This window comes from Setaria italica, chromosome II (assembly GCF_000263155.2).
Source record: "Setaria italica strain Yugu1 chromosome II, Setaria_italica_v2.0, whole genome shotgun sequence".
Taxonomy (NCBI): Eukaryota; Viridiplantae; Streptophyta; class Magnoliopsida; order Poales; family Poaceae; genus Setaria; species Setaria italica.
The window spans coordinates 24,666,943-24,691,427 of record NC_028451.1 but is presented as its reverse complement, the minus strand read 5'-3'; the positions used below and the strand labels follow the sequence as shown (position 1 = coordinate 24,691,427).

Genomic DNA, 24,485 nt, shown 5'->3' with positions numbered 1-24,485 from the left:
GCCATGTATTGTATCTCTCCAGATGTTTTGCGGGGCACAGCAGCGACCATGATGCATGTTGTAGGTTAACTACTAAGATGTATATATCTATATTAATGAATTTCTCTTTACAACAATGAATCAATTTGCGGATCAGGGGTTTGTGGTGACCGGAGTGCCCTACTACATGCAAGCATGGTGCATTGAGATGAAAGGTCCCGTCTTCTTCGGTGTCTGGACCCCACTCTGTTTTGTCTTCACAATGTTTTGCTCCTGCTTACAAGGAGAGGTCATCCATCTTGTAAGCAAATCAAACTAGATAGAAGAAGATGTTCACTGATCTTATGTTTTATTGCTAATAAATTAGAAGAGTAAACAGTCATGATTGTCTTGTTTGGTATATTGTGGCACCATTCTCGGTGGAAGAATAAAATTAGAAGAGTAAACCTTGCTGGTTGGAGGCCTTTACAGCGTGATGTGGGATAAATGGATAGAGCCTCATCAAACTATTCGATTGGGTTTAGTTTTGCATAGAACAAACAAGCAGGGGATGCTTCAAGGACCTTAGGTACTCTATGGTTCATGTGTGATAGTATCCCATTCCCATCCCATTTTTGCTAGTATTAGGTTCAAAGTTATATGGATGGGATAATATACCTTGCAGATGAATATGTAGCACATGATCCAGCACCCACAAGATACGGTAGCAAGGTGTGTTCCTGATGTTATCGTTCGCAAATTTGACACGCCGAAGGCGGCAAGGAGGACAATGCAGCACTACGCATGGATCCATCTTGCCATCTCAGTTAGGTTTGAAGATGATTTTGTTTCGTGGAACAACAGGAATTATGTTCTGCGAATGATACACAGAAAGGGTTTTATGCAGAGGAAGAATCATAGAAATATTTGGTTTTCTGCTATTATTCCCCAACCACCAACCAGTGTTTCCTCATTCTTTTTATCGCAACAGTATGTCCTCATTGATTTTATATTGCAACAACACTCCCCATATCTATACCTACATATATATACATATTTTGCATTGCCTGCTATATTCACAAATACTATTAGCAGTTTGGTTTTCTTTATTATTTTCTTCCAATCTTATTGGGCATACTGATTCTTCTGGGTGAAATACCTCAACAATAATTAAATTAGTTTGTCCATGATCTACGTTTGTCAACACAATTTTGCTCGGTCATGGGCTCACAAGAAGCGCTCCATGTTGTGTGATACGTGCACGTGCACAACACTTCAGAATGAGTGGCATTGGGAACCCATTTTCAACACACGTACATCTTGCTGCCTTGCGGGGAAAATGCCCGGTCTCTCGGCATGAAGACGTGTCTTCAAACAAGAAGTTATCCTTCATTTGTAATAAAGGAGATTCTTGCCGAAATTTTATCGTGTCTTAGGTCAATGTAATTTTTGGTTTCTGGTCAGCAGCTCTGTATATTATTCTATCTGAATTATCGTACATGATTATACAAAAAAATTTAATCGTACGTGCATATGCATCTTAGAGCTATCAACAATGCAACTCAAAAATATTGTAATGTTCCTGTAGTTTGCAGAGGCTCGTTTTGAAGCCTTCAGGTGAAGTCATCTAGGATCCTAGGTGGTCACTCTAGAAAAAGAGACAAATCCTATAAATTCTCACAAAAAAGCAAAACATGTAGCCATCAATCGGTAGACTCAAATCATCATAGCCATTCGATCTATTATATTTTCTAAAAAAATTACCCACTATGCCATTATGAAAATAGCCTAAAATAACCCCCTAAATCTATATCTAAATTACCCACCTTTGCCATTATATAAAATAAACTAAAGTAACCCCTAATCTTCATCAAAATTATCCACTCATGCCATTGTAAAAATAATTTAAAATAACCCCCAAAATTTCTAACTAAATTGTCCACAACTAATACTTAAAAAAATAACTTAAATTAAGCCCTTAAATTTGCATCTATTATTACCCACATATGCCATTATTAAAAATAACATGGGGGTAACCCTAAATTTTAATCTAAATCACCTTAATTTAAAATATACACCAATATATAATTCTAAATCGTCTATTTCTTACACTATTGGTATATGATATAATTAAAGTATATATGCATGATGTGTGTCGCCATTTATAAAGATATAGAGGAAGTGATGAGAATATAGATTTCTATTCTAAAATTATAGCTCAAAGTTAGGGTTCATTAAACAAATTCAAGTGCATATCTGTGATGCAAAGTGAAAAGTTAAAGATTATAAATGTGGATGAAAACGCTTATAGAGTAATTATTAACTAAAATCTATCGATCGGATGAAGATAATAAGTATATATCTATATAAGTATTGTGTTCGAATATTTAACAAATGAGAGGTAGCTCAAGGTAATAGTTTTATAGCTATGTAGCCTTATTTTTTTTCATTGGAGACTCCGCATTAGTTCCCACGAGACACGCTAGAAAAAAACAAATCCTAAAAATTCTCACAAAAATCAGAAATATCAAACATCAATCTTGCAAACTCTAATAATCATAGTCATTGGTCTATTATATTTTCTAAAAAGTTACGCACCACTATCATTATAAAAATATTCTAAAATAAACCCTAAACCTATAACTCTACAATTATAAAAAATAATCTTAAGTAACCCCATAATCTTCATGCAATTTACTCATGCATATCCTTATAAAGCATAACTTAAAATGCCATTCTAAATTTGCATCTAAGTTACTCACATATGACGTTATTAAAAATAACCTAAAGTAAACACTTAAATCTTAATCTAATTATTTTAATGTGCCATAAACAAATATCCAAAAGTAAACTAATATATGATTCTAAATTATCTATTTATATCATTGTTAATATAGAAATACTAAGTTAAGGTACATGCACATGGTGAGTGTCACCACGTAGACCATTTATACATGTACGTGAGGAAGTGATGAAAAATATTAATTTTTATGCTAAGCACAATGTATGGAGGTGCTACACAAAATGAAAAAAAGTGTGAATGTGTATGAAAAGTATATAGAGTAATTATTAATTAAAAATCAATAATAACTGAATAAAGATAAGTACACACCTATATGAGTATTCTGTTGAAGTATTGAAAAATGAGAGAGTAGTAGGTAAACAATTTTGATTATTAGCTAGGATTCTAATTTCTAAATAATTTTAAAATATAATTGCTTTTAAAAATATTAGCCCGTGCGGGAGTACAGGTCGATGGACTAGTTAATCTTGATGCTGATAATTTTTATAATGTGCCGGAGGTAGAGGCCAGAATCCTATCTCTTATTCCCTTGTCAAATAAAAAGAAAAGCATGACAAGATGCTCTATCTGGCTGCTTCTTGGCACCCGGTAATCGAACCAGGTTCTCAAATCTGATATCAAGAGTAATCGACCATTCTTTATATCAAACCTAAAGTAGTATCATGTCACAGGCCAAAATACATATTCAATTGGTGATGAGGCAATGGAAGTTTTCTGAAATCGAATTTCTGATAGCATAAATGACTTGAAAGAAACTGTTTTCTATTATGAACTTCTGTGCTTTCATTCCTTGATTGAAGAAGAGACAGGGTTGGTTTGTAATACCAACCGGGATAAAAGGGGGTCATTTATCCCGGTTGGTGTTTCAAACCGGGATAAAAGACAACTGGGATAAAAGGGTTCCCAACGAGGTCACTGGAACAGAACTAAATCCCTCGAAGCCTTTTATCCCGGTTTGTAATACCAACCGGGATAAAAGGGGGTCTTTTATCCCGGTTGGTGTTTCCAACCGGGATAAAAGGGTCCCCACGAGTTAATACAAAAGGATAGCATCCCCTACATAGTCAGATGTGGTGTGTAGGTGGGATGGCAAGGAAGCTACGCGCGAGGCTGGAGGTTGTGGGTTCGAATCCCATGCAGCGCGCACGCGCATATTTCGCGTGAAAAATCGCATGACTTGTGCCTTGCGACGTGCGCGTGTGGGGGTGTCTCCTGGGAGCTCGGGATTTTTTTTTTTTGCAGCGCCGGCCGTGGTGACCCCTTTTGTCCCGGTTGGTTTATCCCGGATGGATTTTTGGGAGATTTGCACTCTACCAACCGGGACTAAAGGTCAATTCTCTACTAGTGTGTTATAACATGATATAGTCGAAAAATGATGATATGTATATGTATATCTTTGACTCAGGATGAGAACGCAATTATTCCTCAATAACGAATTTCTATCTAATCATATGCCCCAAGCTCTCATGTCACTCATTTTTGTTACATAACAACGGATTCATTCCATCCAAGCAGTGTCCAATCACTCCCAAGTCTCAATAGTATGGAAGCCACCAAGAATGGGATGGATGAAGGTGAATCTATACTGCTGGGTCTGGGACCGGGACCATGAAGGAAGAGCAGTTGCAGCCCCATCAAGATGGTTTGAGACACCGTCTTATTTTATTTCCCAGGCGAGATGAACACTTCCACTGGTCGCTATATATATAGGCCGAGAACAACTGCCACTCAGCATCAGCCTCGTCTCCCTCTGTCCTCAATTCATTCGTGCATATCTAGGAATTTTGCATTCAGTAACAAGAAGAGCACAAATTGCGCCATGGACATGGAAAACGGCGCATGCAAATAATGTGTTTCCACCTGTGGGACCATGTCTTTTTGGAATAGGAGGCACCAGGCAAACTTGTCCCAGGGTAAATTGGAGGTTTTGAGTTGTGGTACAAGTCGGTGCATGTATTGGAACGAAGGGCCAGCGCTGAATCCATAACTCTGAGAGGGTGGGGTCTTTACGTGGCTTCCATGCAGCTGGTCTAGTGACACTGAGACGGCAGGAAATATTACAGCTGCACCTGATGAAGACGAACAACTGTAGTAGCACACCTCTCAGCTACATTGTAGGAGATGGTCTCTATATATATCAGTGCAATTTTTCAGGATTCATGATTGTACGTGTGGGGACAGTGTGGGTCCAGCTGGTTCCGCCAGTGAGAAAATGATTCACAAGCCAGTGATGGATTAGAAACTTGTTTAACAGTGGCAGGCACAAGAAATTGTGCACACATTGATCGTCGACTTCACCTGATGATAATACTCATGTATCATGGTGTTGTGTCAGAACTATTTTTTTTACTACTGTCTTTGTATCCAACCTGATCATGAACACAAATGAATGCTCGATCGGTGCCCTTGTCCTCAACAAATGCATCAGTAGTCTCTATGACTCTATCCATATGCATATATACCTCATATGACATCATGTGACTGCTGTCCCACTTTCTCTACGGTGAAGGACATGTATGTCCCAAACTTATAGTATCATACATGACAACGACAAGAAATATATATGTTCTCCAATTTGACTAAAAAAGCTCGTAAAATTGATGTTTGGCATTTTTGGAATGAGTGGTGTCTGGAATTATGTATCAGGAAGCATGTAGCCCAATAAAATTGATGTGCCATGATCAGGCCGTGAGGTCTGGTTCGCAAGAATAGGTAGGACACACTTGAGGCTCAAATTCTGAAGGACTCAAACAGGCGACAATAGGGGAGTGAATGGGAGTCTATTTAAAAACTCTTCAAGAAATTTGATCTGAGTCTCAAAGTAACCTTCGACCCTCTCTTCTAGTTATTGTCAAGATCACGTAGTCACAACGGACCTACTGACCTTAAGAATAAAGCTAGGAAGGCTCAGAAACAACACGGAAGCAAACACAAAAGATTTATGCAAAAATAAGCTCAAAACACCTTCCACATATCGGAACTTTCGACCTCTTACCGGAACTTCCGAAGGTGGGATCGGAACTATCTTGAAAACTCCGACATGGGTCCTCTATGGTTTCGTCGGAACTTCCGACCCTGTATCGGAACTTCCAGCACCTATCAGATGTATTGAAACACTACCGACAAAGGGCTCATAGGTTTTCAAAAATAACACATCGGAACTTCCTACACAGTGTCGGAACTTCCTATAGCTCAAAAAAACAGCCTGAAAAGTTTAAGTCAACACCAAAATTTAATCAAATGCCCTCCAAAATTCACGAAATTTTAACCATAGCTCCGCAATATCCTAGTGAGTCTTTTCTCAAAAGATCTCCTCAAAAAGACCAAAACTTCACTATGGATTCTATAGAATATGGTCAAGAGCACAAAAGAGAGAGTGTTTTGGGAAAACTTCAAATTCAAGCTGAATCCGTGGGGGTTTGAGAGGGATCACATCAAAGATGCTCACAAGGATTCTAGCAACATTTCCTCCCAACAAATCTCACGGGATTTGAGATCAAACGCGAAGAATGAAAAATCCCCGAAAATAGCTCCGAAAATACCAAAAAAGAAAAATACTCAGGAATGAAAGATTTTTGCACGAATTGAGACATCAAAACACAACTAAATCATGAAGGCATCATCTTTACAAGATGAGGACTAGCCTCCTCCCTTCATCCACCCACTAAAATGAAGAAATCAAGAGAAAAGAGCAATCACCCTCTCAACTCCCTCTCTCCTCTCTCTCTCTCTAAGCACTTGGCTAGCCTCTAAGCAAATGAATTAGGGTTTTCTCAAGAGGTGCTGAAACAACCGGCCATCCACCCATATATATAGTCCATGGTAGATGACTAAACTACCCCTACAACTACTACTAAGATAACTGCCCACATAGGGGTATTTTGGTCCAGATTTTTATCGGCACATCAGATGGACACGCCACCTTCATGACTTTGCTTTGCCTCGATGCAAGCTTCGCGATGATGCCACGTGCCCCCCTTCTCGAAGCTCCGGCCGCACCAGGCTCGCCCCCGGTTTTGAGGCCCAAACCGGGAAACCTGCCTGCGCGGTGGTTTTGAAGCCCAAACCACCCAAACCATCCATCTCCGCTTGGCCACCACACGATCTCCTTGATGTCAACGCGTGTCCGGCCTCCGCCGAGGCTCCCGCTAGCTCGACTCGACTGACGCTGTCTCCATCCCATCATGTTCTCTCACCCTTTCATGCACCATGTGGACCACCCATGCCTCCGCCCGGACTCCTCGGATTCATCGGTCCAAGCCTACTCAAGTTCATCCTTCACCACTCTTGGTCCATCAGTATGAACCTTTCGCTTGACCTTCACCGCACACCATCGACCGCCACACCGCATCCTACACCTACACATCACAAGCCAAGAGCAACATCAATCCAACATAACATTGTCAATCACTCATCATCCAAGGATGACTACCATTGATAATCAAATTCCAATCTGCTGGTAGTACTACAAGTATTAGAATTTTAGAAGCCAGCCGACAACCCAGATTGAGATGCCCAGCTTCTATGCTAATGTGCAGTTCTGCTTCTGCACCATCCGAAATCTGACTGGTCAGATCTGGTCCGAACTGGAAGATTGAGAAACGTATAAACCAAACCTAGATAGTGTAATATTTGACACTGTCGGCTGGGCATGTTTTGCAAACCTAGACAGTGTAAAAATAGTTGAAGATTGATGATAATGATTGTAAGGAATTTACTGCAAGGTAGATTATGTAAAGCACATTGCTACATGTCATCATCTCACAAGTCATCTTATGCAGTACCACATAAGATTTTGTTATGTGGAGAGAGCAAGGTAAGAGAAAGAGGTGATCGTTTCACCAACAACAGCCTTATAAGCTAAATGTTAGGACTACGAGACAATTCCACCACCATTGTACATGTTGTTGTTGCCAGGAACTCATAATATTCCTATTTTGTATGCACATATTAAGGAATTATATAGTTCTACAATTATATGAGATAACACATTGTCTGTTAAGTCATGTTAATTACGTATGATGCATCGCCTATTACACGACACCAATGTTGCCCTTAGGTACTATTATTTAAACGACTACTAATAAAACTTGTTCTGACTTCCATAAATAACAGCTTTGATTGGTTACAACAGGAAAGAGTACCTACCCTGCGATCTGATCACACCTCACTCATCTTGTCTCCCCAGCCCGCCCCAGTGACATACGAAACTCAGAGCAGGTGGTGTTGTCAACGCGACATTGTTTTTGTACAAGACTATTTCGGAGCACGAGGCATCAGGATAGCGTGTTCCAAGCCCTGTAATGGAACTTATGTTGTTATACAGTTTAATGCATGTACTGAGAAAGAGCAAAGAGGGGCTTCGCTATGGTACTCCGAAATAACTGTGGACCGTTCATTTACGTAGATCTAGGTGGTTAGGATGAACTATTACCTCCTAGGAGGTAATTGAATAAATATTTATCAAATATTTTTTATTTTTAAAAATATGTAAAATATTTTCCTAGATCTAACTACCATGCACGTATTGCATCACATCTAACGTGATAGGCTTTGAAAGGAACAAAATCAGGTGCGTCACGTGAGAGGCAAAATAGATCCAACACTGTTGGGGAAATCATCTTCAGTACCGGTTCCTAACCCCTTTAGTACCGATTGTGCAACCGGTATTACTACTTTGGTAGTAAAGGGGAGACCTTTAGTACCGGGTCAAATCACTAGTAGAGAATTGGCTTTCCATGCGCCCCCTTTTGTCCCGGTTTAAAGTTGGTCCGGAACAAAAGGTTCACCAACCGGGACTAAAACTCGGTCACTGGTGGGGGGCTCACCAACCGGGACCTTTTATCCCGGTTGCAAAGGCTAGTGGGAAAAAAAGACTCTGAGAGGCTTTTTATCCCGGTTTGAAACACCAACCGGGATAAAAGACCCCCCATTTTATCCCGGTTGGTAACACCAACCGGGATAAAAGGGTCGAGAGCGTTTTATGCCGGATTGTAATGCAAAACGGGATAAAAACCCCATTTTATCCCGGTTGGTATTTCAAACCGGGATAAAAGGGTCCCCAATGAGGTGACTGGAAGGTGGCTGGAAGAGGATTAAATCCTCGAACCCTTTTATCCTGGTTTGTAATACCAACCGGGATAAAAGGGGGTCTTTTATCCCGGTTGGTGTTTCGAACTGGGATAAAAGGGTCCCCCACAAGTTAATACAAAATGATAGTATCCCCTACATACTTAGATGTGGTGTGTAGGTGGGATGGCAAGGAAGCTACGCGCGAGGCTGGAGGTTGTGGGTTCGAATCCCACGAACCGCACACGCGCATATTACTTGCGCGTGTGGTGGGCCTCCTGGGAGCTCGGGATTTTTTTTTTGCAGCACCGGCCGTGGTGACCCGTTTTATCCCGGTTGGTATTACCAACCGGGATAAAATGGGGTCTTTTGTCCCGGTTGAGTGACCCGGGATAAAAACCCCCCTTTTGTCCCGGTTGGTTTATCCCGGATGGATTTTCGGGATATTTGCACCCTACCAACCGGGACTAAAGCCCAATTCTCTACTAGTGAATAACCGGTACTAATAGGGAGCTAGGATCAATGTTCAGTTTTTCAGTAGTGGCTTGTGAGTTGTGACCCTCTCCCATCCATGTAATTAGCTGACATAGTATACGCTATTATAGTAGTCCACACAAAGGGGCATCTAGTTTTATAATGAAATAATAAAAGCATGTATTGCGTCAATCCCTTTCTAATAAACTCCTGCATATATTATTAGACTCGATTAGCTGATCAACTTAAAAAAAACATGCATGTCCCTATCGTTCTTGAACATCAGAACTCGAACTACACTGCCAGTAGTGCCAGCAGCAGCAGCTTGCCCCCGAGCCATGGCTTCGATCACCCCTGGTCTCAGGGCCTCCAAAATGACTTCTCACTACCCTCCATCCTATTAATCTTCAATCAATAGTGAAGTCATGCAGCTCAGTACTTCTAGTGCATTTATTATTATGGATATGCAATTAGGTGGTCCTTTCATTCGTAATTGTAAATTTTTTTGCTGGGCACATGGTTTTCAAACTGTGTTAGGCCTGAAATCAGAAAAATGTCACCTGCTGAAGGGTGGCCAATATATATGAGATGGTCTAACCTAAGTTCATTTTTAGGTTTTCTTGTGTTCCTCGTACTAGATTTCTCTATATATAAGCATTACTTAGTTACTTGCCCCTATGGTTTCTTATATATTTTAGAGACAGGTACCTGTGTCCATTCACTTAGAATGGGTGGCATCAGGGAAGAAGGTCAATCAAGTTTCCGAAGTTCATTGGCTGCTCTGAGCAATTTCACACGCTAGCTTTGGTCATCTAGGTTTGCAGAGCATCGTAGAGGCTAAGTGTGCTGCGCATCAAACCTTCGAACCTTCCATCTCAATTTCCGTCCTGGCATTCCTGATATTGCTGTCCAACCTACATTTTCCCCGATCACATAAGTCCTCATGTACGAGCTGATGGTTATAGGTCTATATATGGTTAAGAAGAGAAATTGAGAACAACCTTTATTAATAGGTGCAAAGCATGTTCTAAAAAATTATTAATAGCGCTAGTTCTTTTTACTTGGGAAAAAATTCATAAACGTAGAAACTATATATTACTTTCAACTAATTAGCTTGTCATGAACATCACATATTTAAAAATAGAGGGACTGCTAGTACAAAGTATAGTCCCCAACTTCTTAGTAACTTCTTAGAGGGTCATGGTGTGACCCCGCCCCTGCTAAACCTATTTTCAAGGGTGGGCTACCCTGTGGCCTGCCCTTAGAAATAGCTTTAGTAGGGGTGGATAGTTACTCGCTCTTGTAAATAGCTATTTTTAGCTGTGAAAAAGTAGGAGGATGTAACGCACCCATCCCTGAAAACCCCTTTCCGCCCATCCCTAAAAGGCTTTTTCGTACTAGTGTGATTATTTTATTAGAGATAGTGTCCATCATCAAGTTGCTACAAATTGAATAATTGTGCCTTCGAGGAAAACCACAATCGCATGTTCAGCTAGCAAAGATCACGATTGAAGGATGTTCTAGAGCAGTTTTACCCGGCCCTTAAGGCAACTTGCTACTGCTATTGTACATTCAAATTCGCATTCTTAGATATTAACACACATAAGATAACTTTTACCTCCGAGAGTTTCTTATGAATTAAACTATGATTACCCTAAATTCCCCCAGCACTACTAGTGCAAATCATGGCACACATAGCTATATAATACAATGCTGCAATAAGACTCCTGCTCATTTCATCCATCAACTAACTCATCTTCACGTGCAGTGCTGAGGATCAGGTTCCAGGCCATACACATATATAGTGAGCACAGCGTGAGCAGGTGGCCACACAAGCACGATCCCCGATCCAGGTTCTCAACCAAACATGTTTGTCTATATATGTACCCAAACATATTTGCCTTTCCAGAATTAAAGATACTGCCTTATTTTGTTTCCCAAGCGAGATGAATACTTCCGCTGGTCGCTATATATATAGGCTGAGAATATAACTGCCTCTCAGCATCCACCTCGTCTTCCTCTATCCCTAATTCATTAACAAATTCATTAACAAGAAGAGCACAAATTGCGCCATGCACATGGAAAGCGGCTCATGCAAATTAATAATTTGTTTCCACGTGAGGGACTTTGGCTTTAGAATAAGAGGCACCGGCCGGGCAAACTTATGCCACAACAAATTGGGAGTCTTGAGTCGTGATACAGATTGGTTCATGTATTGGGACGTAGGGCCAGTGCTACAATCAACAACTTAGAGATCAGGGTGGGGTTATGTAGCTTATATGGATTAGAACCCCAGCTACAGTAGCCTTTCATGTAGGTAGTCTACTGAAACTGCGACGTCCTGCCATTCTTTCAATGCAATAAAAAATCATACCTATTGCTCAAAGTGGTTTTACAGGTTTGGCTGTAATCCGAGCAGGTTTTGAAGATTCGTGTGGAATTTGATGTTTAAACAATCTCCAAGCAGAACAAGACCTCCCCGATTGATGTTTCATCCAATCGAGATCAAATGCTAGTATCTTTACTTTGTACTTCTAAACCCTAATTCCCCTTTTCAACCACAATTGTTATTCTTCCCGCGTCTCTACGGTGTTTGAAGATGTCCTAAGTGGGCTGCCGATCCTAGGGCAACCCTATGTGCGGCCGCCCTGACAGATCTCTCTCGGGCTGGGCTAGTGTTTGTATATTTTCACGATGGTTTAAAGAGATCGGTCTGACAAGTTTCCCGTAGGAGGCACTCGCGAGGTTGATCCGTTGCAATCAGTGCGTCAAGCATATTCGGTGTGTTGATCAAATTTGCGTCGAAAGCTTGCAACGTTCTTAACAAATAGAGGATTCATATCGAGTTTCTTCTTCGAGTATTAAATCATCACCTGGCTTACATCCCTGAGTTTTAGCACCAAGAAACATAGCCAGAACCTAACCAAGCAAGAACCTATTGCAATTTTCTCCTACTTCCTATTCCGCGTCCACAACCTCGTCCCTCGCCAAGGCACACTCCTCCGCGTATCTCTCTCTTTCACAGCAGCGGGGGCCCTAGCCTGCCCCATCCCCATGTGCGCGCATCCCCGGCAGCAACAGCAAGACAGGTAGGCGCTAGGCATATGCAATGCAATTATGCACTCACGCAAACATAAATTCAGTGAAGTACATGCACCTGTTGGGGTGTTTAATACTTTAATTGATGATTAAACCTATTAATTTTATTATTGACTGAACCTTTAATATTATTTTTTGTCTATCAACTATCAATGTTATGATTGCAAGATGTCAAAAATAACATTTTGTTAAAAAAATTATTCAAGTAGCTGTAGATCCTACTCTAGTGTTTTATGTGTAGATTACTTCTCATGAAGAATAATTGGCATCAAACCGTGATCTAGGTCCTGTTTGGTTCCTAGGACTAAAGTTTAGTCTTTGTCACATCGAATGCTTAGATACTAATTAGGAGTATTAAATATAGACTAATTATAAAACCAATTGCACAGATGGAGGCTAATTCACGAGATGAATCTATTAAGCCTAATTAGTCCATTTGTGTAATTAGTTTTATAAATAACTTATGTTTAGTCCTTCTAATTAGCCTCCGAAGATTTGATGTGACATGGACTAAATTTTAGCACAAGTTAGTCTGCAGATCCAAACACCCTCCCTATTTGTTCGACATGTACAAAGTGCATATTCGTCTTTTATTACTTCTCTTCATGATAAATTTTGCATTATTGTCGAAGTTGTTTGCACGAAACAGCTTGAAACTATTATATTAGTTTGGTATGAAATATTATGAAAATATATGTTCATCTAGCACTTCATTATGTCCAGCCGACCCTACCAAGCTCAATGATTTTTGCCTGGATCCACCCCTGATAAGTAAGAGATCAAGTATTTGTATTGGAAAAAATGTCCATATAGTTTCATCTAGATGAAACCCCTTTCTTCCTATTTCTTCGCCACTAAATGCTACTGTTTAGGGTTTACAAACACTTACATAGCACACCTATTTGATAAAAAGGAACTCCCGTTGAGATGGGCCTTTGATAATTATCAAATTTTGTCTAGACATCACATGGATGCCTAACAAAAACATTTGTTCAGCCTAAAATGTTTAGAAAAGTATAAGATGTCCAAACACACATTGCTAACTCAATAGCAAACCCAGTTTATTGAATCTTCTGCAGATAGTACAGGATGTGTACAAGCACTACTTAACCTATCCCAGTCCGCTACCTACGTGTGCTCCCACAGATAAGCTAGATGATTTCACCTACCAGTTCATTTATTTTTTGCTTGTCTGTGTCCTTGTACCAGTTTTATCTTGTCATATATATAGACCCTACCGTTCACTTCATTGGCCTTATGGCAATTTAATCATGTCCATCACTTATTTATTCGAACTGTAGCTATATATACACCTGAAAGTGTAACTCTTTATCTCTTCATATAGCTCAACAACAACGTGATCCAGACTTGTACCTTCCCAGTTCCACTACTTATATGCCAATCCGTTACCTACGCGTGCCCGCACATATAAGCTAAATGATATAACCTACTGTTCACTACATTGGCCTTATGGTTCCATAAATTAGAGACAGATACCAACGTCGTCCATTCACTTAGAATTGGAGGCAACAGGAAAAAGTGCCAATCAAGTATTGAAGGTCCAACAGCTTGCTGATCGAGTATTTAATGGTGCCAATAGTTTGGGTCTGGTGGTTTGGATTTTAGTTTGGTTTGCCTCTGGATGGGGTGGGAATGGATCACTGCTGCCAACATTTAGGTCTGATTCGAACTATAGTGAATAGAGTTTGGAGTGGTTGATTTCACAGTTTCAGTTGAAGAGTGTACGTTGCGAAAGGTTTGAATCTGTGGGGACAAAACGGTTCCTAGCGCAAGCGTATCTATATATGAACCTACAGCAAGGTGGGGCATGAGTCAACAAGCAACTTGTTTAATTATCTGTCCATGTAGCTCTCCATTTTTCCGTCCTTCGAGAAAACTTGTTATTATCATGTCAATTTGTTCATGAACATCACTTATTTATTCAAATTAAACTGTAGCTATATATACACCTGAAAGTGTATATACTCTAACGAAATATACTCTAACGAAAGGATATATACCTGCAACTACCAAATATACTCTAACGAAAGGACATATAAATATCAGAATTTCCAGTTGCTCTCCAAACAGACTACGCCTCAAGCTGTTGAGCATGTCTGTGCGTAGCTGCCTTGGGGGTCCTCCGTGTCGCAAACTGATTGAGCGTGGCTGGACAAACGTGAGCGCTTGGGTTACTACACATGCTCGTTCCTTCCCACTGCCCTAGTAGCAGCAGCGCCAGAGTGGTGTTGATTTCACATAGTAAACACATGTGAATCATTATTAGGCGGACAATATCCTATCGTTCATTCGCCCACCTCGCCAATAGTTGTTCAATGTAAATATATCTTCATTTTCTTATGCCTATACACATAGAGAAAGAAATGCCTAAGGTAACCGGATTCTCAGGTTAGTCATTATCCCAGCATGATGAAGCTTGGGATGGTACTGGATCTTTAATTGCCTTGGTAAATTATCCTTGTATATATGTTCCTTTGTGAATTTACTTGGTACATGAACCCAATATATGTTCGTCTATAAATTAAATCAGCAGCTCAAAGCTTGCTACTTGGTCATCTGATGATGAATATTAGCTGCCTGAGCTGCTGAGAGAAGAGCAACCATGGAGGACAAGACCGTCATAACGGCCTTCACATAAACAAGTAATTGACAACTCGCTTCCGTACCGGCGTGAAGACAGAGGCACCTGGTCATCGTCGCCATAGACACCAAAGCGTTCGAGCAGTGCCAAATGGTATTGCACCCTCAGCTCTTCACCGTCGACAGTGCCAACCTCGCGTCGGATCAGTGGTAGATGGCCGAGCAAGGACAGTGCCATGGAAATGGTTTGGCGCAGGATCAGGCTATTCAGATTACAATAACCTAAAACTACTAATCCTTCAAATAGAACTGCTTGGCTATAGCGTGCTTCACTTCAACACAGGGCTCCTAGTAAAGCCCAACGAACAAGGACGATTTATTTGGCTCCATGCTAGTGTATATTTTTCTTGCTTTATTAAGAAAATTTACCATCATCAAGGCAATTTAGTTATGTCCTTTATTTATTGGTACCGTAACGAACACTTGCGAACGCGTCACCCTTTTCACCCATTTTATCTGTGCATTCATATAGCTCAATATAAATGTGGAGGGGAGTCTGATCCCCAGTTCTACCTTCCCATTTCCACTACCTTATCACGTAGAATGAAACAAAAACAAAGGATGCATAAGTGTGCCATCCTGAATTCATTTCTTCCTAGATGGTAAATCTAATAATGCATGCAGCGTGTGAACAACGACTAGAGTTGGGCGGCACCGGGAATGCCAGTGTGTGGATAATGTTGAAAGATAGAGCTGCACTTGGGAAATTCTTCACAGGGTCGCCATCTTAAGTTGTTCTCTAAATAGGCTACGCCTCATCTTCATGAGGATATCTGTGCGCAGCTCCCAGGGGATCCTCGGGATCGAAGGCTGTCTGAGCGTGGCTGGCCAAACATGAGCCCGCCTTGTGCACCGCAGGGCATAGATCGGGCCGGGTGTTGGGTTCACGTAGTAAACACATGTGAATCAAGGGAGCACAGGGTTTGTTTGGTTCTAGGCTTCTAAAATTTTAGCTTCTAAAAGAGCCTTCTAAAAGCTCCTAAAAAACTTGGTTCAGTAACTAAAACTGACTAAAGGCAATAAATGTTGTTGCAAAAGGACCATGATGCCCTTCTTCCTCCTACCCCTGCTACCCTTGCTTTCTTCTCCCTCTCTGTGTCTTTCTTCTTCCTCCAGCACAAGAAGAACCGAACGAGCTCCTCCCACCTACCGGCCAAATCCACCACCCCTGCCCCGCCATTTCCAAATCACCGCTGCCCAAACCTGCCTCGCCTGCCCAGCTACCTCCTCCAGCTCTCCTTGCCTTGCGCCATGGTAGGCGGGCCCCTGCGTGCGGGGCGGCAGCGGCGGGATCGGCATCCGGAGTCGGATCCAGCCATGGCTGAGTCCTCCATCAGCGGCAGATCGAGCGGCGGATCTGTGTGCTCCCGATCGCGCCGCCACCGCTTGCTGGGGCGGCCCGTTGTGCCCCCGCTAGCAGCCACCTACCCGGGAGCTTGACCTCGCGCCACCGCGACCGCAGGGGACCCGTCGATTCCGCCATCTCCCTCGTCACCGCCGGAGTGGCCCGCCGGAGGCTGTGCGGTCACCGGGTTGGCAGCGGCGGGGCCTCTCTAGGACTTCGCCACCCGCTGCCTGGGCGCTTGCCTCCCCGGGTCCCGGTCGTGCAGGACTTCCGGCATGGTGGATGGAGCGGCGCCGGCTTGGGGAAGCACAGGGTCTTCTTCAAGCCCTAGCTCCACCACCGCCTCAAGTCGCTCGCCGCCGCCAGGGCCGCAAACCCGACCTTCTCCGCCACCACCAGTGTCGCCTCCGAGGACCTCCACATCGAGGGCGAGCATCGCCTCCAAGGAGTTGAAGCCTTCCTGTCTCCTTTGTTCGGGCGGCGGGAGCCGGCGGAAGTACGGCGGCGGGCGGCGGGAGCAAGGCGGAAGTGCGGCGGCGGCTAGGCGGAAGTGTGGCGTCAACGGGCGGAATGGCGGTGGGCGGCTGGGCGGGAGGGAGGATGGGAGAGAGAGAGAGGGGGCAGGGGAATAAATGAGGGGTGGGGGTTCAGGATGGAGTTTAGGAGGTTTTAGGAGGGGGTGGAGCTTCCAAAAAAATTTTGGAGCTTTTAGGAGATGTGTTTGGTTTTTTAAATAGATTTTAGTCACTTTTTAGCTCCTAAAGATTTTAGGAGGTGGAACCAAGGTCTTTGGTCACGCCAATTTTATCCCGATTGACTTCAAGTACAGGCGCAAACTAGCATGCCATTGACCTTGACGCCTCCGTTTTATGTTAGCTAACATGGAGCCTTTATTATTAATTTATATATAGCTGCTCAAGTTAAATATACTAATTTGTTACGGCCTAGAGTTAAAACTTTTTTACTGTGGTTTGCTTCATTCATCAGCTTCACTATAATAGGAAATTATACATGGGTTGGCACGGATTTAAGGAAGGACGACAGTTAAGGAAGAAACTACACTCAAATACGAATCGAGTGGTTCCATTTTTATCGAAAATTCACTACGCCATTCTGGCAGTCAAAACGTGTCTGCACTTTTCTGGCAGTCAAAACGTGTCTGCGCTGGCGGTTTGAGCGCCCGCCAGCAAGCTTGAGTCAATAGAAATGGTGATTTGTGCTGACGGGTGTCCAACCACCAATACAAATACATCTTGTGCTGATAGGTGCTTACATCACCCGCCAGCACTGCTTCTCCACGGTAAAAAAAAAATGCCACCAATGGCCACAGCCGCCAGCAGCAGCGTTGCACGGCACAAAAACAAATTCTACAGCGTCGCCGCGCCGCCCGTCCCTCCACTGCCGAGAGCAGCTGACAGCTCCGCTGACCGCAACATGTAACGCCACAGCTCCTCGCCGTTCCTCCATGAGAGCCGGCCCTCGCACCACTCGCATCTGAGAAAAAATAGCAGAGGAAAATTGATTTAAAATAAAAGGAAATCAATCCTTCGCAATGGAGATCATACCTGGACGTCGGCCCTCGCACCGCTCGTCCTTGAGCCGGCTGCCCGCGTCGGGGCCTGCCGGTCGCTGGCCTTGCACCGCTCGCCCTCACGCCGCCCGTCCGCGTTGGGCCCCGTCGGTCGCTGGCGCTTGCCACCCGCCTGTGTCGGGCCCCGCTGGTCACCGTCCTCTCGCCGCCCACCCACGTCGGGCCCTGCTGGTTGCTGGCCTCGCACTGCGGCTCTTGGAGAGAGAAGGGAAAAAGAGATGTGAAGCTGGGAGAGCAGTAGTGAAAGATGCGAGAGAGAGGAGAGTAGATAAGGCAGCGCCCACCATTTGTGGTGGCAAGCCACCTAATGCACCCGCTAGCACAAATGCATCCCATCTGTGCTGGCGGGCATTTAGATCGCCTGGTGGCATAGAGCCATCTATGCTGGCGGGTAATAGCCCGGCAGCTCCGGTCACTTTTATACTGGTGGGTGCCAATTCTGTCCGTCAGCACGCTAATTCCAACGTGCCAGCATAAATCATTTCTGGCATAGTGATTTACAAATCTGTAGACTACCTAATAATTAAAGATTACAGAGGAAATGGAGGGCGTACGATCAAGTACGTTTACTATATTACAAGTTTACAACTAGCTAGTCCACCAATCCAGACTGAGCCGAGAACAAGAGTTCGTTATTTTTGTTTGATCTGCCATGATGGTGTGTCATTCTTTCATTGTTCTTTCGCAAGATATATGAACATCGCCATACCGAAGACAAATTATGTCTGTTTTATGCTAGTATGTTTTTCGTCTTTTAAGAAAATTCATTTTCATCATTGCAATCAATTATGTCCCTCATTTATCTGTACTGTAGCTTTACACTTGAACGTGTCATCCTTGACCGATTTTATCTCTTTATATAGCTCATCAACAATGTGGATGTCTGTTCCATATTTCTATCTTCTCATTTCCACTACCTATCCCACAGAACGAACCAAAAACAGGATGTATACTCTTTGCTGTTCTGAATTTAGTTTGGCCTGATGATTGATGCATGCTGCAGCATGTGAACAACTAGAGTTGGGCGGCACCGGGAAAGCCAGTGAATGCAAGATGTAAGTTCAGAGTTACAGTTGGGAAAGTCTTGACAATGTCATAACCTTGGGTTGTTGCTCTCTAAATAGACTACGCCACATGTTGATTAGCATGTCTATGTGAACCTGCCCAGGGTTCTTTTTTGTGTTGCTATACATACCCTCTGTTCTAGTAGCATAGCGGGGGCATAGATCAGGAAAACAGTAACTCTTAAACCGTTCATGTGAAGGTGTCACAGCGAACTGAACCACAAATCCACAACTGACCATCCAGTACCAACAAATTATAAGGTGAAGGTGCAGTACAAGTTATTTAATCTCCTTGTGAAAAAAAATTGTGCATGGCATGCAAATGTTTCGATAAAAATTTGAATTTAGTTGCCTGTGCATATCACCTTTCCCTTCAATAGGCCTCCTAGTAAAGCCCAACCGAAAAGGACGAATTATGATGTTTCATGCTAGTGGGTTTTCGGTCCTTTAATAAAATTTATTATCGTGATGGCAATTTATTATGTCCCTGACATATTTATTCGTACTGTAACAATATATAAACTTGAAGGTGTCGCCCTCACCCATTTTATCTCTTCATATACCTCAACAACAACGTGGATGTGATTCACACCGGTACCTTCCCATTTCCACTACTCCATCCCATAGAATGAACCAACAAAAAAGGACTAGATTTAGTTTGGCCTAGATGGTCGATGCATCCAGCGTGTGAACAACTAGAGTTGGGCGGCACCGGGAAAGCCAGTTGATGGATAATTTCGAAATATGGAGCAGCATTTGCCAAAGTCTCGACAATTCAGAATCCGTTCCTGTCCTGTACTGTAGTAGTGTCACGTGGGAAACACATGTGAATCATCAAACGAACAATATCCTATCATTCGTCCGCCTCCGTTTTGTGGCAACGCTCTCGGCCTAGCCAATAGCTGTTCATTGTAAATATCCTTTTTTTTCCTGCACATAAAGGGGAAATGGCTATAAGGCTAACATGCATAAGCTTGGGATGAACTCGATCTTTAATTACTTTGGTAAATTGTTGTTTTATATATGTTCCTTCGTCAATTAATTATATACGTATCAGTATATGCTCCGGTACAAGACCATCATAATGGCCTTCACGAACTAAGCCTGGACGACTCCCAGCTCGCTGACGGACCTCTTCCTTGCGAGCTTCCCTACGGGCGTCAAGACAGAGGAGCTGATCAAACAACGAAGGGTTCAAGGGGTGCCAGCTGGTGCAACCGCTCTATTGCTATGGAGCAGAAGTAGATGACCAAGGACTACCTGGAAATGGTGTGGCGCAGGATCACCTTGCAGGGCAGGACCTGTTCCAGAAGCGCAAGCACCAGCTGCCAACTGCCTCGTCGAGCTTTTTTTCTTCGTTTTAATATCGTCGGCTCTCCTGCCTGCGTTACAAAAATGTGTTAATCTATAATGAAAATTTTATAACACATTTATTCTCAACATAGATCTATGATGTTTCTAGTTGAAAATATCATAAAGTTTCACATCAGAACAAATTTAGTGATGAAGTTACATAACGTCATAAAAGTTGCCACTATAGCCAAAAAGAAATCGTCACTCACTATTACATGGTGGTTTTGTGATAATATAAGCTTCGTGAAAACGTCATAAATCAATCAGGATCCCATGTGTAATTTTAAGCTGATAAATAGTTCAGCATTGATCGGAGAGGATAGTTGCATACGTAGTACATGATCTGATTGCCGTCATTCATCTTATCTTTCCCAAGTCTGCATGTTATCTACTGGTATTCGTGCCTTCAGAATGAGAGGCATCAAGAAAGGGTGTTGTGGACGTACCTGTGTGTTAGCTGAGCTGTGGTACAGGTCGATCTAGGGATGGGAACAAAGGCACATACTACTTCAATGATGAGATTTACGGTGCTTTCTCGTCGTCATCTTGGTTGAAGCCGATGACCGAAAATGAAGTTTAAGATGAGGCAATGAGGTACCATGCCCAACACCAATAGTACATTTTAACGAATAGGAGTAGCTTGGTCACCAATACTACACTGCTAAATTTTAATCATTGATCGACCGGTTGTCTTTGCCTCACATTCATGTGACCACTAACCCAACTCTACCCCTACCACCCAAGTTCAGTTGCACCGTGATTGTCACTGTTTATGCCAGCGGTCCAGCAAAGAATACCCCTCAGGTGGTAAATTTATTTGGAGGGGGCTCGACGGACCTAAAGCTGATGCATATGGTAACACAAGAACACTACATCAAGTGTTCGGTGGATTGTATTGTGCAGAGAATGATTCATTTTAAACGAGGTCCTTGCTCAAATTATGGCCTGGGGCCCATTCGTACGAAATTGTCAAATTCTGGTTGGTCACGTGGTCGTGAAACTTACAATGTTACGGCTAAAATGGTCAGAAAAATGGTTCCCATGTGATGGCCAAACTTACAGTACTAACTTTAAAGCAAATTCAGATTTTTCGATCTCCTAGGACACAAGGGTGAAATCCAGGTGTGCAGAGAGCTCAACCCCCCCCTTCCCCCCCCCCCCCCCCCCCGCCCCGCCACACACCCCCACCCACCCACCCGCACACCTTCCCACAACCAATGGAGGAGGGCTAAATGTCTGAATCTTGTCTATTAATCATCATCGAGTTACTGATCTCAGCAAAACCCTATGAAGCAATCTACTCCCTTGAGGTATCCCTTAATATGTTGCCGACCGGTTCAAACACTGAAAGTAATGTGCAGAGGTGGTTGTAGCATTAATGCATTGTGTGAGGCAAAGTTGGCGTCTGCTAGTGAGCTTGGGAGCAAGACGACAAGTGAGGTGGGGAGTAATGGATACATATTCATGGTGGTTTGCTGGCGTCAGGCGCTTGAGTGTCGGTGCTGGACAACTGTTGTTGTGGTGAATCGTGCAGCGGCAACAAAGTTTACCATGGCGTGCGGCAAGGCTATGGGAGCTGGGAGGCCAAGTTTTTTTTAGACCTCTCCACCTTTTATTTATTCAAAGTTATGGAGTACGAATTACAAACACCATCTGGTGATGTTAGAAACCACACATGTCTACCGACCTAACTATAAATCAAGCTCCTAGCCAACGCATGTGCATCAATGTTGGATCTTCTGCTTTCGGGCACAACCTCAACAACTTTGAATCTTCCTTTCCCTTCATTGATCTCCTAGATAATCTATCCATAGCTGCCCATGCTAGCCCCTTGGAGATTCTTGACGACACTAGCACAATCACTCGCCAGCCTAAATTTCTGAATGAGTAGGTCGCTTGCTAGTGCTAGGCCTTCCCTGCATGCTAGCGCTTCTGCAGTCTTGGCGTCTGTGACCCCCTTCGGTACCACAGATGAAGCTTCAAGAAAAGCGCCAACAACACTTCGCTCCACTGCTGCCATGTTTGAGTTTTTGGACATGGCTACATCAACATTGATTTTAGCAAAACCATGTCGAGGGGGTATCCACTTCGGAATCTGAATCTGTCCCAGTTGTTGTAAACATCTCCAATTCTGTTATAAACCATTCCACAAAACAATGTGTTGATAGCAGACTTTGGAATATATTCTTATGAATTGCCTTGCACTGTGCATGGCACACTGCCCACAATCTCACGACCACCCGTATAAGATTATCATGTGGCAGTACCTCCATCACCTCCTTCAGCCAACTCCGGGCGTCTTGATTCTGAGCTTGACCCAAAACTTCTGTAATGTCATTGTGTTCAAGTTCCCAGACATACCTGGACATGTTGCACTCCGGCAATGAAGGTCTCCATGAGTCCAAGGCTCCAAAAAAACCACAGCAGCTGTTCGAAGGCATGTTCCTCTGGTGGTGCATGTCACCTATTGGGATAGAATGGCGAGCAAGCATCCACTAACAAGAGAATCTTTGATGGCACCTTGACCTTCCACAGGTTAGTCCATTCCTTCTCCACTGTGTGTGTATCCGACCTCCCAGCTGTGTTATCCAATCAAGCTGTTGTAGCTCCTTTGTTGTGTACCAACATTCTATAGGCAAATCTGACAGAGAAAACGCCAATCCGCTCGTAATGCCATGCCTAGAAATCATCCCTTCCATCTGAGCTAAAGGGATATTTGTGATTACTTCTATGTCCATTGGAGTGAAGAAAAGATTTAGCTTGTGGCAGTTCCAAGTCCTTGATGTCTAATCAATGAGATAACTGACTAGTGCGGAGGATTATTTCTGATGCAACATACAGGACGTAACATGCAGTCCCTTGGCAGCCAATTCATGCTCCAGATATGTGTTTCCTTGCCATTGCCAATCCTATGAATGATCCCTTGCTTGAGTACCTCTTTGCCATAAACAATTGCTCGCCAAACCCTTGATAGTGATTCACGTACTTCAGCATCTAAGAAATCTCCATCAGGAAAGTAGACTGCTTTAAGGATTCGTGACTAAGTGAACCTTGCTCTTGCATAATTCTCCAAGCTTGTCTTGCTAGCAGTGCTAAATTAAACATTTCAATGTCCCTAAACCTCAGGCCACATGCACATTTAGGTTTAGTTATGTCATCCCATGCTACCTAGCATGTACTACATTTCCCTTCCTTACTCCCCCACCCAAAGCTTCAAAGCAGCCCATAAATATGTTTGCACAGCCCTCTTGGAAGCTTGAAGCAAGACATGGAGTAGGTCGGTATAGCTTGGGCTACTGCTTTGATCAATACTTCTTTTCTGCCTGACAATTACGTCTGCTCCATCCAGCCCTACACTCGCTTCCACACTTGATCCTTCAGGTACTTAAATGCACCATTTGTTGAACTGCCTACATTGGTAGGCATCCCTAGATATTTCTCACTTAGAGCTTCATTATTAACCTCTAGAATATTCTATATTTCTGCTCTTAAGTTTCCTGAACACCCCTTAGCAAAGTGTATAGCCATCTTGATTCCATTAAGTTGCATTGACTAAACTCGTGATTTTAACAGGCACGAAAGGCCATCTACTGCCAACAAAAAGAGGTAGGGTGAGATTGGATCCCCTTGACAAATACCCCTTGAGGGTTTAAAACCTTCCATCTGTTCACCATTAAAAAGCACTGAGAATGAAACCGTGGTCACCATTCTCATAATCGACTCCACCCAGATTCGGTGAAAACCAAGTCGTATCATGACTAATCGTAGATAAAGCCACTCTACTCGGTCATAAGCTTTCATCATGTCTAGCTTTAGGGCACAACACCTACTATCTTAAGCTCACTTCTTCTTCATAAAATGCTTGCACTCCTAAGCTGTAATGATGTTATATGTGATCAGTCACCTAGAGACAAAAGCATATTGCTCTTCAACTATAATTTCCAGCAATATTCTCCTCAATCTGTTTGCCAACACCTTGGAACTGATCTGTATATCGCATTGTAGAGGCTGATCAGTCGAAACTGACCAAGCTCTTCTGGCTGACCCACCTTGGGAATTAATACAATT

The 24,485-nt window shown here is 42.9% G+C and overlaps 1 long non-coding RNA gene across 1 annotated transcript; it reads right to left on the bottom strand.

Moving 5' to 3' along the window:
- Positions 1-17,453: 17,453 nt before the first annotated feature.
- On the bottom strand, positions 17,454-18,299 carry LOC111256295. Its single transcript, XR_002676332.1, has 2 exons — positions 17,975-18,299; positions 17,454-17,903 (listed from the first exon to the last, which is right to left on the bottom strand). It is a non-coding gene; the product is annotated as an uncharacterized LOC111256295 (long non-coding RNA).
- Between the last annotated feature and the right edge of the window lie 6,186 nt (positions 18,300-24,485).